The 16,202-nt window shown below is 44.9% G+C and overlaps 1 pseudogene; it reads right to left on the bottom strand.

Annotated features, from left to right (window-relative positions):
* Positions 1-6,053: 6,053 nt before the first annotated feature.
* On the bottom strand, positions 6,054-6,171 carry LOC126197865 (5S ribosomal RNA; annotated as a pseudogene).
* Between the last annotated feature and the right edge of the window lie 10,031 nt (positions 6,172-16,202).

The following is a 16,202-nucleotide window of genomic DNA, read 5'->3' as shown; positions in this document are numbered from 1 at the left end:
AGGGAGCAACTTCCTGTGAATCGATGTGGCAGAGTCATTGCCAGTCTTGAAGAGGAACTCCCATCACCGACCGTTGTCGCAACCAGATATCTACTTCACGGTCCATTATGGCTCACCTGTAAATAAAAGAAAATACTTTTATATACCAACTTATAGCTAGGCCTAAATGTTCCAAGTATGTTCACAAAAAATTTTCATTCTCCTCCTGCAAAAAATAAAAAAAAATTAGAGACGACTGTGCAAAACTTTTTAAACCCCCTTTGTAAAGGCCATAATCTTTTAGAAAATATGAATGTGAATAAAAGAAATGTTTGCAGAAAGAAAACAGGACGTCAACGAGCGACTTTTCAGTTCATAAACGGCGCCTTTATCTGATGCACTACAGTTGACAGATTAAAGTTTCTACCACCCATGTGTCATTAACTGACATTTAATTAAAACAAAATAGTACCAAAAAACTGCGTTTTTCAATGGTGCTTGAAACGGGAAAGTTTCATAACATGCAAGTTTTAAATGAAAAGCCTTTAAACACCAAAATGTCATTTCCCGGCATTTCATTATAACAAATTGTAACAAAAACTACGCTCTTTCAAGAGGTCCTTGATGTTCCGGTCCTTTGAAACAGCGTAATTTCATAACATGTCGTTTATAATATAAAAACACCCAAATACGGACTTCATCTGCGAACAACGCAATCCAGTGTCGGCTGCTAAATTCTAAATTCTGCCTGTGACGTGATAAGCGATATTGCATCTCTTCACAAATGAAAAAGGTGACGTGCAAATATATTCTTGAAAATTCAGATTTCTTCATATTTCACCTGTACATGGTTCTATGAAGCTTCACCATCGTCTGTGGGTTCATTTTAAATTCTGTTCGGATAACAGCTAAAACTTTGCATGATGATGTATATAATTTAGGCATTGTGCTCATTGTCTTCATAACATTTTAACTAAGGTCTTTCAGGCCGTTGTCCGTGTAGCCGCCTGTCGTCTGCATTACAGCCGATATTTTGATGCAGTTCGCCACCTACATCTAACAAGGATTCTTCTACAGCAACAGTACATCTACGGTACCAGTACATCACTTATAAACAACGAAAGTGTTAGACTTAAAATGAAACTTCCCATGTCTGGATTATACTGCGCTGTTATATACACTCCTGGAAATGGAAAAAAGAACACATTGACACCGGTGTGTCAGACCCACCATACTTGCTCCGGACACTGCGAGAGGGCTGTACAAGCAATGATCACACGCACGGCACAGCGGACACACCAGGAACCGCGGTGTTGGCCGTCGAATGGCGCTAGCTGCGCAGCATTTGTGCACCGCCGCCGTCAGTGTCAGCCAGTTTGCCGTGGCATACGGAGCTCCAACGCAGTCTTTAACACTGGTATCATGCCGCGACAGCGTGAACGTGAACCGTATGTGCAGTTGACGGACTTTGAGCGAGGGCGTATAGTGGGCATGCGGGAGGCCGGGTGGACGTACCGCCGAATTGCTCAACACGTGGGGCGTGAGGTCTCCACAGTACATCGATGTTGTCGCCAGTGGTCGGCGGAAGGTGCACGTGCCCGTCGACCTGGGACCGGACCGCAGCGACGCACGGATGCACGCCAAGACCGTAGGATCCTACGCAGTGCCGTAGGGGACCGCACCGCCACTTCCCAGCAAATTAGGGACACTGTTGCTCCTGGGGTATCGGCGAGGACCATTCGCAACCGTCTCCATGAAGCTGGGCCACGGTCCCGCACACCGTTAGGCCGTCTTCCGCTCACGCCCCAACATCGTGCAGCCCGCCTCCAGTGGTGTCGCGACAGGCGTGAATGGAGGGACGAATGGAGACGTGTCGTCTTCAGCGATGAGAGTCGCTTCTGCCTTGGTGCCAATGATGGTCGTATGCGTGTTTGGCGCCGTGCAGGTGACGCCACAATCAGGACTGCATACGACCGAGGCACACAGGGCCAACACCCGGCATCATGGTGTGGGGAGCGATCTCCTACACTGGCCGTACACCACTGGTGATCGTCGAGGGGACACTGAATAGTGCACGGTACATCCAAACCGTCATCGAACCCATCGTTCTACCATTCCTAGACCGGCAAGGGAACTTGCTGTTCCAACAGGACAATGCACGTCCGCATGTATCCCGTGCCACCCAACGTGCTCTAGAAGGTGTAAGTCAACTACCCTGGCCAGCAAGATCTCCGGATCTGTCCCCCATTGAGCATGTTTGGGACTGGATGAAGCGTCGTCTCACGCGGTCTGCACGTCCAGCGCGAACGCTGGTCCAACTGAGGCGCCAGGTGGAAATGGCATGGCAAGCCGTTCCACAGGACTACATCCAGCATCTCTACGATCGTCTCCATGGGAGAATAGCAGCCTGCATTGCTGCGAAAGGTGGATATACACTGTACTAGTGCCGACATTGTGCATGCTCTGTTGCCTGTGTCTATGTGCCTATGGTTCTGTCAGTGTGATCATGTGATGTATCTGACCCCAGGAATGTGTCAATAAAGTTTCCCCTTCCTGGGACAATGAATTCACGGTGTTCTTATTTAAATTTCCAGGAGTGTATATATATTTTACGGCAACTATTTCCATACGTAATTCCATCATTGTGGCGGCAGGATCACCAACTCAATACATTTACAATTTGTTAACTAACGTTTCCGTGGAACTTGCAAATATATTTAAATTAGTGATTAGCTTCGAGCAGTGCGATAATGTCTGAGACTTTCACCAATACACCATCTATGTATTTAGTTGTAACAATATAATCTCTGAGAGACAGAACATATGGATGCACAATAAATAACGGATGGTACCTGTCAAATTTTTATGTACAAACAACTAAAGACGGTTACCGGTTTTTGAATGTATCCTGACAACCACAATACAGTCAAGTAAAATGTGTTATTTTGATCTGATGTAAAAACAAATGGGTTACGTACACTGAAACATTACAAAGGTAGATATGTCAGAAAATATTTATTGTACTACTGTAGACTGTGCACACAAATAGTTCGAAAATGTTGTATTTCATGTTTTGTTAATAACATTGTGTCTTATAATATAGCAAATGGCTTGAGGCTGAACAAGAAGTTCGAAACTAATTTCTAACAAAAATATTATTTGTAAGTCTGACACAAACATTAGTTAATAAATTACTATTATTTATATGTTACTTCTCGCCTTTAACACCACTCTTGTAATTTTTTTTACCATATATTCTTCTATGTTATTATGATTGTTTTCGAAAGTGTTTGTTCTTATTGGTTGTGAGAACATATTTCTTGTGATGAACTTCTTGAATTAGTGAGTGTGTGTGTTGGAAGGTGTGGAGGGGGAGGGCGGCAGTGGACGGGATGGGGGGTGGGGGGGAAGGTTGATGAATGGAATTTATTATTAAATTTTTATGGTTTCCAATGTGTCACGACTCTGTAAAATTGTACTCGCAAACACACTCTGTGTCACTGTGAAATGTTCCGCCATCTTGTTTTATGTGTACTGGGCGGGAGTGTCGAAATTGGTTTAGACAGAAGGCTTTGAGGGCGTGTGTGTGTGTTAAACATATGTGGAAAAACTGACGTGTCTCATTTTGCAGTTCACTCTCGAAAATGCTCCATGGAATTCCATGTTCGGGTGTGCAAATCTGTACCAGCTCCATGAGCACGTTCTCATTCTGGATCCGTAGGAAGAGGGCTTAAGAGACATCGAAAGGACTTAACGACTGTACTTCTTCTATCGGATGTGGATCAGAGGGGGACGTGGAGGCCATGGTGTCCCCAAATACATTTTACTAAAATGTTCTATAATCTGTGTATATTTATGGCGGTAGAGGGGAGTGTTGGTGCGATGTTTACGGAGGCGCAACAACATTTAATCAATATCTTTACTAAGCAGATGAAAACTGACACTTCACAGATAGCACAGAGCATAGTGGCTTCGAAGCACTGACGTTAAAACACAGAAAAGCATGACTTCAACTGAAACCTATCAGATATAATACAATGCTACAATTGAAACGATCGGTGTAAAACGCTCAGACGAATGGCAGCATTCAAAACACTCATTATGATTTCAAATCCAGATTAATCCTTCCCGTAAACAACCCCAACAGAGGTTTAAAAAACACACATAGTCTATTTAGGGGCGCTGCAAAACAAGCAGTCGCCAAAACATAGGCCATAAAGAAGGCTACAAATTGCCGGGAACGCCCTAGGCGGAAACAACATGCTTTGGCATTCAATTGGAAACATTAACTAACATGAAGTCTGCTAGTCAGCGATGAGTAGAAACCATGTATACAGTGTAAGTACAATACAGTTACAGATAACTTAGTCAATAGAACCTGTGCAGGCATGCGTCACTGTCCAGATGACGATACAATTTACGTCAACCATTTTTACCCCAGTTTACGAAGTGTCCGTGACCCAATTCCATTGCGACAGAAGAGCCTAGATTCCTAGGACCTTGGAATAGATGCTTTCGTTCTGTATAATGAATCTTTCCTTCATACGAGGGGTGTACAAAAAGTAAGTTCCGATCGGTCGCAAAATGGAAACCACTGTGAAAATCTTACGAAGCTTTGCACAGATGTGTTGAACAGTGTCTCTAGTATTGCTGTCGATCGCATTACTTTGCACTTTGCAGTTCTGAGCGCACAGCGGGTACGGAAATATACCTAGAAAGTAGCCTCTCCCTCCAAGCATGGGTGCCTGCCAAGAGATATCGCCAAATTTGATATAACCCCACATTAAGTAACTGTCATGTATTTCCTCCTTCGTCACAATTCTCGGCTACACACTGAAAGGGCAATGAAGACGAAGCTACGTTTTCGATGGGAAGTGTTTGATCACCCACCATACAGCCTGGACTTGGTTCCCTCAGATTTTTCATCTCTGCTTACATGAACTGCTAATATGAATACAAATTTTGGCACAGACAATGCGTTGCAGACCATCATAGAGAACTGGCGGAATGCAAAGGCGGTTGCCTTTAATGAGGAGGGTATTGGAAAGCTAGTAGAACGCTGCGACAAATGTTTCAGTCTGAGCGGCACCTATGTAGAGAAATAGCTGGAAGGTGCAGCTAAATGCTACAAATAAAACATTTCTGATTTTCGCTGTGGTTTCCAATTCGCGACCGATCGGAAGCCGAAGTGAGCCGATACCGATAACGTATTGTGCCGTCGGAGAATCCAGTTGGTGAATCCAATTTCTCTCCAGGTCGAGGCACGTAGCACACTAAACCCAGGCGCCGCCAGTGTGACGGCAGATCACTTTTCCTGGTTGGTGGCACGACAGGCGAGGCCAGCCGCCGACAACCGCGTCGACAAAGCCAGGCCCGCAGTGCCCCCCCCCCCCCCAATAGACGGAGCTGGGGCAACAACCGTGTGTATTTCTCCGGTGGCGAGTGCAGGATGCTCCAGAACCGCTCCGCTCGGCGAGGTTTCAAAACGGTGTGGTGATGATGGAAGTGAACGGTCAAAATTTCCGAACTAACTTTCGGAAAATAATGCAGGTTGAGAACTGAATGAACCTTCTGAGTGCATGTTATAAACTGTACGATAGAATTCTATAAAAGCGACCATTGCCGATCACTGCAAATGTATCATCTGATGTTCAGCACGGTTTTCGAAGAGTGCTCGGACTGTATCTTCATCATGACACAACTACTAGGAAAACGCTGTGAATTCAGCTTACCAACATTTCTCGCCTTCAATTATTACAAAAAAATGCGTTTGATAAAGTAAACCGAAAAGAATGTGGGAAATTTTAAGAAACAGAAGGTTCCAGTCTCGTTTTGTAAGAGTTGTACACGGTTTATGTACGAATAATAAGCACTCACTCCGTCATCAGGCCACAACTGGCCCATCGGGACCATCCGACCGCCGTGTCATCCTCAGATGAGAATGCGGATACGAGGGGCGTGTGGTCAGCACACCGCTCTCCCGGTCGTATGATGGTTTTCTTTGGCCGGAGCCGCTACTATTCGGGCGAGTAGCTCCTCAATTGGCATCACGAGGCTGAGTGCACCCCGAAAAATGGTAACAGCGCATGGCGACCCAGATGGTCACCCATCCAAGTGCCGGCCACGCCCGACAGCGCTTAACTTCGGTGATCTGACGGGAACCGGTGTATCCACTGCGGCAAGGCCGTTGCCAACGAATAATAAGATATAAGTAAAAATAGCGGCAACAGACAAAATATGGCTGAAATAAATCAAGAAGTGAGACAACGGTGTACCCTCCCACCCACTATTTTGTGATACGTATATCGAAGAAGTAACCAGAAATTTTAATATCTGTAAAAAACATTTTAAAATTAACGACATGGATTTTAGTACACTACGTTTTCCTGACGACCAAATAACTGTTGTCCAGAATGAAAATGGCTTACAAAAAACCATCTTTAAAGAAAATAGGCAGATAGTAAGGTCTGAACGTCTCCATCAAAAGGACAAAATCAACAGCATTTTTAGGACACCAGCCCATACCAGTTAAGATTGAAACTGACACGCATATCATGGGCAAATTCATATATTTCAGTATCTAGGATGCAATATTACATACAGAGAAAACAATGAAATACAAAATAAGCTAGACTTGTTTAACTAACTCTACGGAACTTTCTTCAGAATGTTGGGAAAGAAAGTCCAAAGAACATACTCTGCGTAAGGTCCGTAAGGTTATGGCTATACTAGCACTAGCCTATGGCTGGGAAAACTGAATTCTTAAGAAAATAGATGAAAAGAGAATAGCATGTGAAGTGAATTTCCTTACATACGTGGCTAGATATATTTTGATGGATAAAAAGGTGAATGACGATGTCTGAGCTGAACGGAATGTGCAAAATATGATCGACACAATACAGTAATATCAGTTAAGATGGAAAGAACACAGAGACCGTGTACTAGATGCAATCATCACTAAAACCATAAAACAACATAAAATAAGAGGTAAAAGATCTTTAGGAAGACCAATGAAAAGACGGCTTGACGAATTTTGAAGGAGAAGGAACGGATCAAAAGAATCAGTCACTGATGTAGATGAAGATAATGATGAAAAGTCTCGAAAATGACAAAGAATTTTAGGCAATTTCAGGCTACAAGGTGCGTTCTAAAAGAAAAGACCTGGGAGCTGTAAAGTGAAAATCACTGAATGGTTCATAATGCCTACGGAAGAAGGTGCGGTCCTATAAGACCAATGATGTCCGAAATTAGAGGCTGGAGGGAGATAGGCGTATACCCACGTGATCACAGAGTGAACACGTGAACACTTCGACCGTTCTCTGTACACAGACGTGCTGAAAACAATGAAATGGAGCCTTCATAAGGAGAGTAAACGGGTGCATTCCCTGACAGCGCAAGAAGTGCTGGAAACGGTAGGGGGGAATTGCCTAAAATGTACCACTTTTGAGATTTTGTTTATTGTAGCCCACACACTGAGTTACAAAATTATTTATATATAGCCATCTTCAACTGGAGGAGGTTGGTCTTGGTATATCATTTAAAGACTGAAAATTCTAAGAAAAATCAACTTTCTGAACTTAATTTTCTTCACGCCTGCAAATAGTGCAAATCAGGAATGTACTTTCATAATTTCTACTAGCGGGTGCATAAACTGTACTATCCTTACGACTATGTACCTCTGCCTAAAGATACTTAATAAACTAATTTTATGGTATTGTTCCGTATTTTAGTACTCACACCACTACTTGTAGGCATTGCAGTATAAATTTTTCTCTCCTTTCTTCGTCCCTCTATAGCCTGCATGAACCCACATTTTGCTTTTCTTGCAGCTGATCATTTTTCCACCCAAACTTCCTTGCACAACTCGCTATCTGTAGCTCATTTATTCTCCTTTGCTTTGATTAGCTGTCCTTTTTAGCCAGGACTGTTCCGCAACTCACACGCTCCTTGGTTAGTTCTTGGAAGTTGTGAGCTTTTATCATTTCCCTCGGATTCAGCGATATTCCTTGGATGGAAACTTTCACTACTTCTCGTCTGCCATGGCATTTTATACATTCGAATTATGATGCACTCCGGCTCCTTTTGCAACTTTGAGCTCAAGATTTCTTGCGTCTGAATTCATAAAACGAGAATCATCTCATCAAATGTAGGAATATGTTCTTCCAGTTCGTTTTCAACTCCGTTGGAAGACACATTACTGCGGCCTTTTTCAGCATGTATTTATCAATTGGCTTTGACACATTTTATATGCATACACATTGATTTAGCCCATGATCCCCACTTACACACTGAAGAGCCAAAGAAACTGGTACACCTACCTGATATCGTGTAGGACCACCGCGAGCACGCAGAAGTGCTGCAACACGATTAGCATGGACTCCACTAGAGTCCGAAGTAGTGCTGAATTGAACTGACACTATGAATCCTGCAGGGCTGTTCATAAATCCGTAAGAGTACGAGGGGACATCCCAGATATCCAATAATATTCATATCTGGAGAGTTTAGTGGCCAGCGGATGTGTTTAAACACAGAAGAGTGTTCCTAGAGTTATTCTCTACCAATTCTGGACGTGTGGAGTGTCGCATTGTTCTGCTGGAGTTGCCCAAGTCCGTCAGAATGCACAATAGACATGAATGGATGCAGGTGATCAGACAGGACGCTTCGTACGTACCATCTGTCAGAGTCGTATCTAGACGTATCAGGGATCCCACATCACACAAGTGCATATGCCCCACACCATTACAGGGCCTCCACCAGCTTGAACAGTCCCCTGGTGATATGCAGGGTCCATGGATTCATGAGCGTGTCACCATGCCCGTACACGTCCATCCGCCGAATCAATTTGAAACACATTTCCAGTCATCAACAGATCAATGTCGATGCTGACGGGCCCAGGAGAGGCGTAAAGCTTTGTGTCGTGCAGTCATCAAGGGTACATGAATGGCCGTTCGGCTCCGAAAGCCCATGTCTACAATGGTTCGTTCAATGGTTCGCACGCTGACACTTGTTGATGACTCAGCGTTGAAATCTGTAGCAATTTGCGGAAGGGTCGCACATCTGCCACGTTGAAGGATTCGTTGGTCCCGTTGGTCCCGTTCTTGCAGGATCTTTCTTCCGCCTCAGCGATGTCGGAGATTTAATGTTTTACCAGATTCCTGATATTCACGGTACACTCGTGAAATGGTCGTTCGGGAAAATCCCCATTTTGTCTCTATCTCGAAGATTCTGTGTCCCATCGCTCGTGCGCCGACTATAACACAACATTCAAACTCACTTAAATGTTGATAATCTGGAAAATTTTTGGAGATTTGTGGTAAGATCTTATGGGACCAAACTGCTGAGGTCATCGGTCTCTAAGCTTACGCATTACTTAATCTCACTTAAACTAACCTACGCTAAGGACAACACTCACGCCCATGCCCGAGGGAGGACTCGAACGTCCGATGGGGGTATCAGTGCGGACCATGTAAAGGCGCCCTTGACCCCGATGCTACCCAGCACGTCATAACCTGGCATTGTAGCAGCACTAACCGATCTAACAGCTGCGCCAGACACTTGTCTTATATACAGGAGTTGCCGAATTCTGCCTGTTTTCATATCTCTCTATTTGAATACGCATGCCTATTTCACTTTTCTTGGTGCTTCAGTATATGTACTGTTACAGCTAAATGCCATTTCATCTGTGCGTAACTTTCCATAACGGCTTTCTGTGACCTACCGTATCACAATATAATTTTTTTTACAATTACTATTGCTTTTGCTGACGGCTATGATACTTCGACAGTTGACATGTTCTTCAAAGCTAAAACTGACACTAAAGCGACCACGTTAAGCGCCAGAGCTGTTACTGACGGTAATAAGTGCAAAAATATTTTCTCACTTGCCCGCATCTCGTGGTCGTGCAGTAGCGTTCTCGCTTCCCACGCCCGGGTTCCCGGGTTCGATTCCCGGCGGGGTCAGGGATTTTCTCTGCCTCGTGATGGCTGGGTGTTGTGTGCTGTCCTTAGGTTAGTTAGGTTTAAGTAGTTCTAAGTTGTAGGGGACTGATGACCATAGATGTTAAGTCCCATAGTGCTCAGAGCCATATTTTCTCACTTCCATTTATAGGCCTTGTTTCTTGTAAAATTCGTCGTCTTCTTATTAAAAAATACGGATTCAAAGTTACCTTCTCTACTAACAATAATTTGCATAAAAATGTTATTCACAGTTTTAAGTCCACAGTTGCTTCTATACACAATTAAGAAGTGTGATATGTGTCTCGTTAAATATTTAGGACAAACTGGAAGATCTTTTGGTGTCAGGTAAAAAGAACATTTAGTGCGAAAAAGAGACACTAATGTACAAAATTCCACTTTTGCTGATCATGTGTTAATTTCCGGTCATAAACCGAAAAGCGTTGAAGATGTTTCCATTTTACGTAGAGAAAACGGAGGTCATAGACTGTAAGTACTCGAACAGCTGGAGATTTTCAAGCATTTTTCCAAGAACGGTAGCCTCGTTCTCAATGAACAATTACAATTAGGTAACAATTTTTTAAAATGGTTTTAATCCACTACTCGCAGAATTTTGATTCCTCAATTTTTTACTGTATTTTTAAGCCACTAGTTCCGAAACAGCATTTTCTTCGAAACTCACAGACGTGTACTACTCTAGTTAATTTCATGTAGATATTTTTTGTTATTTTATAGTGTTTCTCAAAATTTCATTCTGATGAAGATACCCTTAGTAAGTGACGAAACGTAGGTCAGTTGTACCAAACAGTTATTCGCAACCGGTTGGCTGTATAATTCCTATGTTTGATATTTTTTAATTAATAACTCACGATAAAGAACACATTAGAATATTCAACACATAATTTCCAAACATATGCTGCACTAATAATGCTAAACGCAATTTTTAAGTCCATTTTACAAACAAGTTTCTCATATCGTACTGGTGCAATATCGGCACCTTACAGTGGTACATTATGGGCAACATCGCCGTTTTCTCGTTATTAATATCCTACAAACGAATCCCGACGGATACAGATTTATACCTATTCCCTTGGCCACGTACGCAAAAAGTAACATAAAAACTACATCAAAATCAACGCTGCCTTCAGACGATCTCCTTCTCAACACACTGAAGTTATAGTTGGAAATATGTTTCCAAGAAGCACGTTGTTCACGCTGACCTCATTAAATGTCGACTACTATAAAACAGGTCTCGGAAGGCTCAACGGTACCGACCGACCGCCGTGTCATCCTCACCCGAAATGCGTCACAGGATGCGGATATGGAGAGGCATGTGGTCAGCACACGCTCTTTCGGCATTCGTCAGTTGTGACCAGTCACCAGTTCTCAGTCAAGTAGCTCCTCAATCCGCCTCACAAGGGTTGGTTGCACCCCGCTTGCCAACAGCGTTCGTCAGACCCGGACGTCAGATAGTACAGAGAAATGAATTTTATGGAACAAATTAGGAACCGGTATACCGTAGAAAACCCTCCCTTAATTCATCGAAGAATGGCACAAGTGTACGGAAAGCGTCGTATGTCCATTGGAAGGATAAAGGCGCGTCACAAGCTGTTTACAGAAGGACGGATGTCGTTGACCCATGAGGTATGATCTGTAACATCAATGTACGTGTTTATACTGGGTCTGTAGCTTCACATTAGAATATCCTTCAGACATGCTTGTATAAACACAGACTTTGTAACATACACTGACGTATCCATACTTCGACAGACGTAAAGGACCATAAAATATTAGTCTCCCGTATGCGGGAATCACGAAAGTAAGAGCTTAAGGATTGTGGACATCGTGACCTCACTGTTTGGTCCGTTGACCGAAATCAATCAACCAACCAGCCATTATTAGCTCACAGAACGAATCTTAATATTCAAGACACTGGTATCGGCTGCTACCTATTTTCTACTCATGGGTTAAATCTTTCCCATCTAAGCACAACGGCGGGTAAGATGCAGCTGATTGAATAACAATGTTTGGAGGGAAAGGCAACGAATTTTCTAGTTGTGGCCAAGCAGCACCATAATGGCTCGTCCTTAGATGTGCATACAATCATCATGCACTGTTATGAGGTAGGCAATTTCAGTGGGTTAGCGGCAGCTGCCTTCAAAGGAGGAAACCAAATTCGCCTCCAAAGCTTCGATCAGGGGCTTATTGCAACTGCATCTGTGAACTGGAAGTGTCATGGGTACCCACTTCCCTGGCCGGAGTGGCTGAGCGGTTCTAGGCGCTCCAGTCTGGGACCGCGCGACCACTATGGTCGCAGGTTCGAATCCTACTCGGGAATGGATATGTGTGATGTCCTTAGTTAGGTCTCAGTAGTTCTAAGTTCTAGGGGACTGGTGACCTCAGAAGATAAGTCCCATAGTGCTCAGAGCCATTTTTGGTACCCACTTCCCTTCTCTAGAGCCTTTCCGATCGACCTCGTGCGTTCAAATAAGACCACATGTGTAGCTATTTGGGCAGTAATGGGCAACCCCAGTCCACTGAGGCGTCAATGGTAATTTGGATCGAGGAGGGAGGCATGCTAGGGTAGTCTGACGACTGTGCAAAGCTACAGCGCAAGGATGTCGTAGTGGTTACTGAGCAGGAGACATGGGTTCGAATCCTGGCCACGATACAAATTTTCATTCATGACTTCACTCTGCCTATATACGTCATAGATGTTTGAAACTTGGAAAGTTCTCTGGAACCATATACACACATTAAAAAAAAAGTTTTGCATCACCTCGGTTCCAAGAGTTCCGGAACCTGCACAGAAAATTGGAATAGAGATCAACATAAAAATCATTTCCGCCCTTTTTATTGCTTATGAAAACCACACATTGCATGTTGTACCGCTATACAGCGAGACGTTCAGAGGTGGTGGTCCAGATTGCTGTACACACCGGCACCTCTAATACCCAGTAGCATGTCCTCTTTCATTGATGCATGCCTGTATTCGTCGTGGCACACTATCCACAAGTTCATCAAGGCATTGTTGGTCCAGATTCGGCGTTGATCCCTCAGAGTGGTTGGTGGATCACATCGTCCATAAACAGCCTTTTTCAATCTATCCCAGGCATGTTCGATAAGGCTCATGTCTGGAGAACATGCTGGCCACTCTAGTCGAGCGATGTCGTTATCCTGAAGGAAGTCATTCACGAGATGAGCACGACGAGCGCGCTAATTGTCATCCACGAAGACGAATGCCTCGCCAATATGCTGCCGATATGGTTGCACTATCGGTCGGAGGATGGCACTCACGTATAATACATCCTTTTGCGGCGCCTTCCATGACCACCAGCGGCGTACGTCGGCCCCACATAATGCCACTCCAAAACAGCAGGGAACCTCCACCTTGCTGCACTCGCTGAACAGTGTGTCTAAGGCGTTCAGCCTGACTGGGTTGCCTTCAAACAAGTCTCCGACGATTGTCTGGTTGAAGGCATATGCGACACTCATCGGTGAAGAGAACGTGGTGCCAATTCTGAGCGGTCCATTCTGCATGTTGCTGGACGCTGTCGTGGTTGTAAAGATGGACCTCACCATGGACGTCAGGAGTGAAGTTGCGTATCATGCAGCCTATTGCGCACAGTTTGAGTCGTAACACGACTTCCTGTGGCTGCACGAAAGCATTATTCAACATGGTGGCGTTGCTGTCAGGATTCCTCCGAACCAAAATCCGTAGGCAGCGGTCATCCACTGCAGTAGTAGCCGTTGGGCGGCCTAAGCGAGGCATGTCATCGACTGTTCCTGTCTCTGTGTTATCTCTTCCATGTCCGAACAACGTCGTTTTGGTTCACTCCGAGACGCCTGGACAATTCCCTTGTTGAGAGCCCTTTCTGGCACAACGTAACAATGCAGACGCGATCGAACCGTCTAGGCATGGTTGAACTACAGACAACATGAGCCGTGTATGTCCTTCCTGATGGAATTTCTGGAACTGATTGGCTGTCGGACCCCCTTTGTCTAATAGGCGCTGCTCATGCATGGTTGTTTACATCTTTTGGCGGGTTTAGTGACTTCTCTCAACAGTCAAAGGGACTGTGTCTGTTATACAATATTCACAGTCAACGTCTATCTTCAGGAGTTCTGGGAACCGGCGTGATGCAGAACTTTTTTGGATGTGTGTAGTTTCAGTTGATTAAAGCACCTATGACTGGCTTTCATGCAGGACCCCCCCCCCCCCCCCCGTTTCGTGCTATTCCAAAACAGTTGTTCTCTACAATGCTGTTCGAGTTTAGGTGGAATACATCTACATCTACACTATGCAAGCCACCTAACGGTGTGTGGCGGAGGGTACCTTGAGTACCTCTATTGGTTCTCCCTTCTATTCCAGTTATAGTTCGTGGAAAGAAGGATTGTCGGTATGCCTCTGTGTGGGCTCTAATCTCTCTGATTTTATCCTCATGGTCTCTTCGTGAGACTCTACGTAGGAGGGAGCAATATACTGCTTGAGTCCTCGGTGAAGGTATGTTCTAGAAACTTCAACAAAAACCCGTACCGAGCTACTGAGCGTCTCTCCCGCAGAGTCTTCCACTGGAGTTTATCTATCATCTCCGTAACGCTTCCGTGATTACTAAATGATCCTGTAATGAAGCGCGCTGCTCTCCGTTGAATCTTTTCTATCCCTTCTGTCAACCCTATCTGGTACGGATCTCACACTGGTGAGCAGTATCCAAGCAGTGGGCGAACACGTGTACTGTAATCTACTTCCTTTGTTTTCGGATTGCATTTCCTTAGGGTTCTTCCAATGAATCTCAGTCTGGCATCTGCTTTAACGACGATCAACTTTATATGATCATTCCATTTTAAATCACTCCTAATGCGTACTCCCAGATAATTTTTGGAATTAACTGCTTCCAGTTGATGGCCTGCTATATTGTAGCTAAATGGTAAGGGATCTTTCGTTCTATGTATTCGCAGCACATTACACTTGTCTACATTGAGATTCAATTGCCATTCCCTGCACCATGCGTCAATTCGCAGCAGATCCTCCTGCATTTCAGTACAGTTTTCCATTCTTACAACCTCTCGATATATCACAGCATCATCCGCAAAAAGATTCAGTGAACTTCCGATGTTACCCACAAGGTCATTTATGTATATTGTGAATAGCAACGGTCCTACGACACTCCCCTGCGGCACACCTGAAATCTTACTTCGGAATACATCTTTCCATTGAGTGGAATGAGCCTGAATGGGAATCTGGATTGAGAAGGGAGGCGTGCTAGTGTGTAGTCTGCGCGGCTGTGGAAAGCTACTGTACAAGGGTGGCTTAGCGCATCTGTCTACTGAGCAAAGAACACGAGTCCGAATCCCGGCTTTGGTAGAAATTTTCATTCGCCGCTTCAGATCGCATATACGCATCCAAGCTAATGGACTCTCCAGCCTTCGCCGTTAATCTGTGGTGCGGTTTGAACACAGATCAGGAACGGGCGCGTTAATGCACTCCGCGCATTGGGTTCCTTAAATAATGGGAGTAATGGAATGTTATATTATGAAGGCACAGTACCACACTACGGCCTTTCGCAGAACCGAACACTGGACGCCCACCTGAATTTCCCTGATAGCGTGCTGGACACGGATCCCTGTTCTTTTTTGGTCAGCGGCCATTGTGTCCACGCAGGGGTACACAGTGGCTGTGAAGGCAAAGGCCGCCGTTTGCTGAGGCACACCGCGGTGGACGGTGGACGGTGGACAGTAGAAGCTGGCGCTGCGGCGATGCGGGCTGGCGGCGCCCCTGGAATACAAACAGCTCTGTTTGTGCTGCCGCTGGTGCCGGCGCTCGCACAATGGCGCCGGCACGAACCTAACAGCGCCGCTCGTGGCTCTGCGCCGCCACGATAACCCCCAGTTCTGGCCGCCGGACGTGCTACCACTTTCAGCTTGCGCGTACCTAACAAAGCTGGCTCCAAAAATGGCCTTCAGACCTGATGCCATTCGAGCTAAATTCTATTGCTTTCAAATTCCATTTGACTGGCTTGACTTTTTATTTTCCTATCTTAAAATGGTTCAAATGGCTCTGAGCACAATGGGACTTCTGTGGTCATCAGTCCCCTAGAACTACTTAAACCTAACTAACCTAAGGACATCACACACATCCATGCCCGAGGCAGGATTCGAACCTGGGACCGTAGCGGTCGCGCGATTCCAGACTGTAGCGCCTGGAACCGCTCGGCAACCCCGGGTGCCCGACATGAGGAAAGTTTCCAACCGATTTCTCATACACAAACA

The sequence above is a fragment of the Schistocerca nitens genome, chromosome 7, assembly GCF_023898315.1.
Source record: "Schistocerca nitens isolate TAMUIC-IGC-003100 chromosome 7, iqSchNite1.1, whole genome shotgun sequence".
NCBI lineage: Eukaryota > Metazoa > Arthropoda > Insecta > Orthoptera > Acrididae > Schistocerca > Schistocerca nitens.
This window is presented reverse-complemented; position numbering and strand designations above follow the sequence as displayed.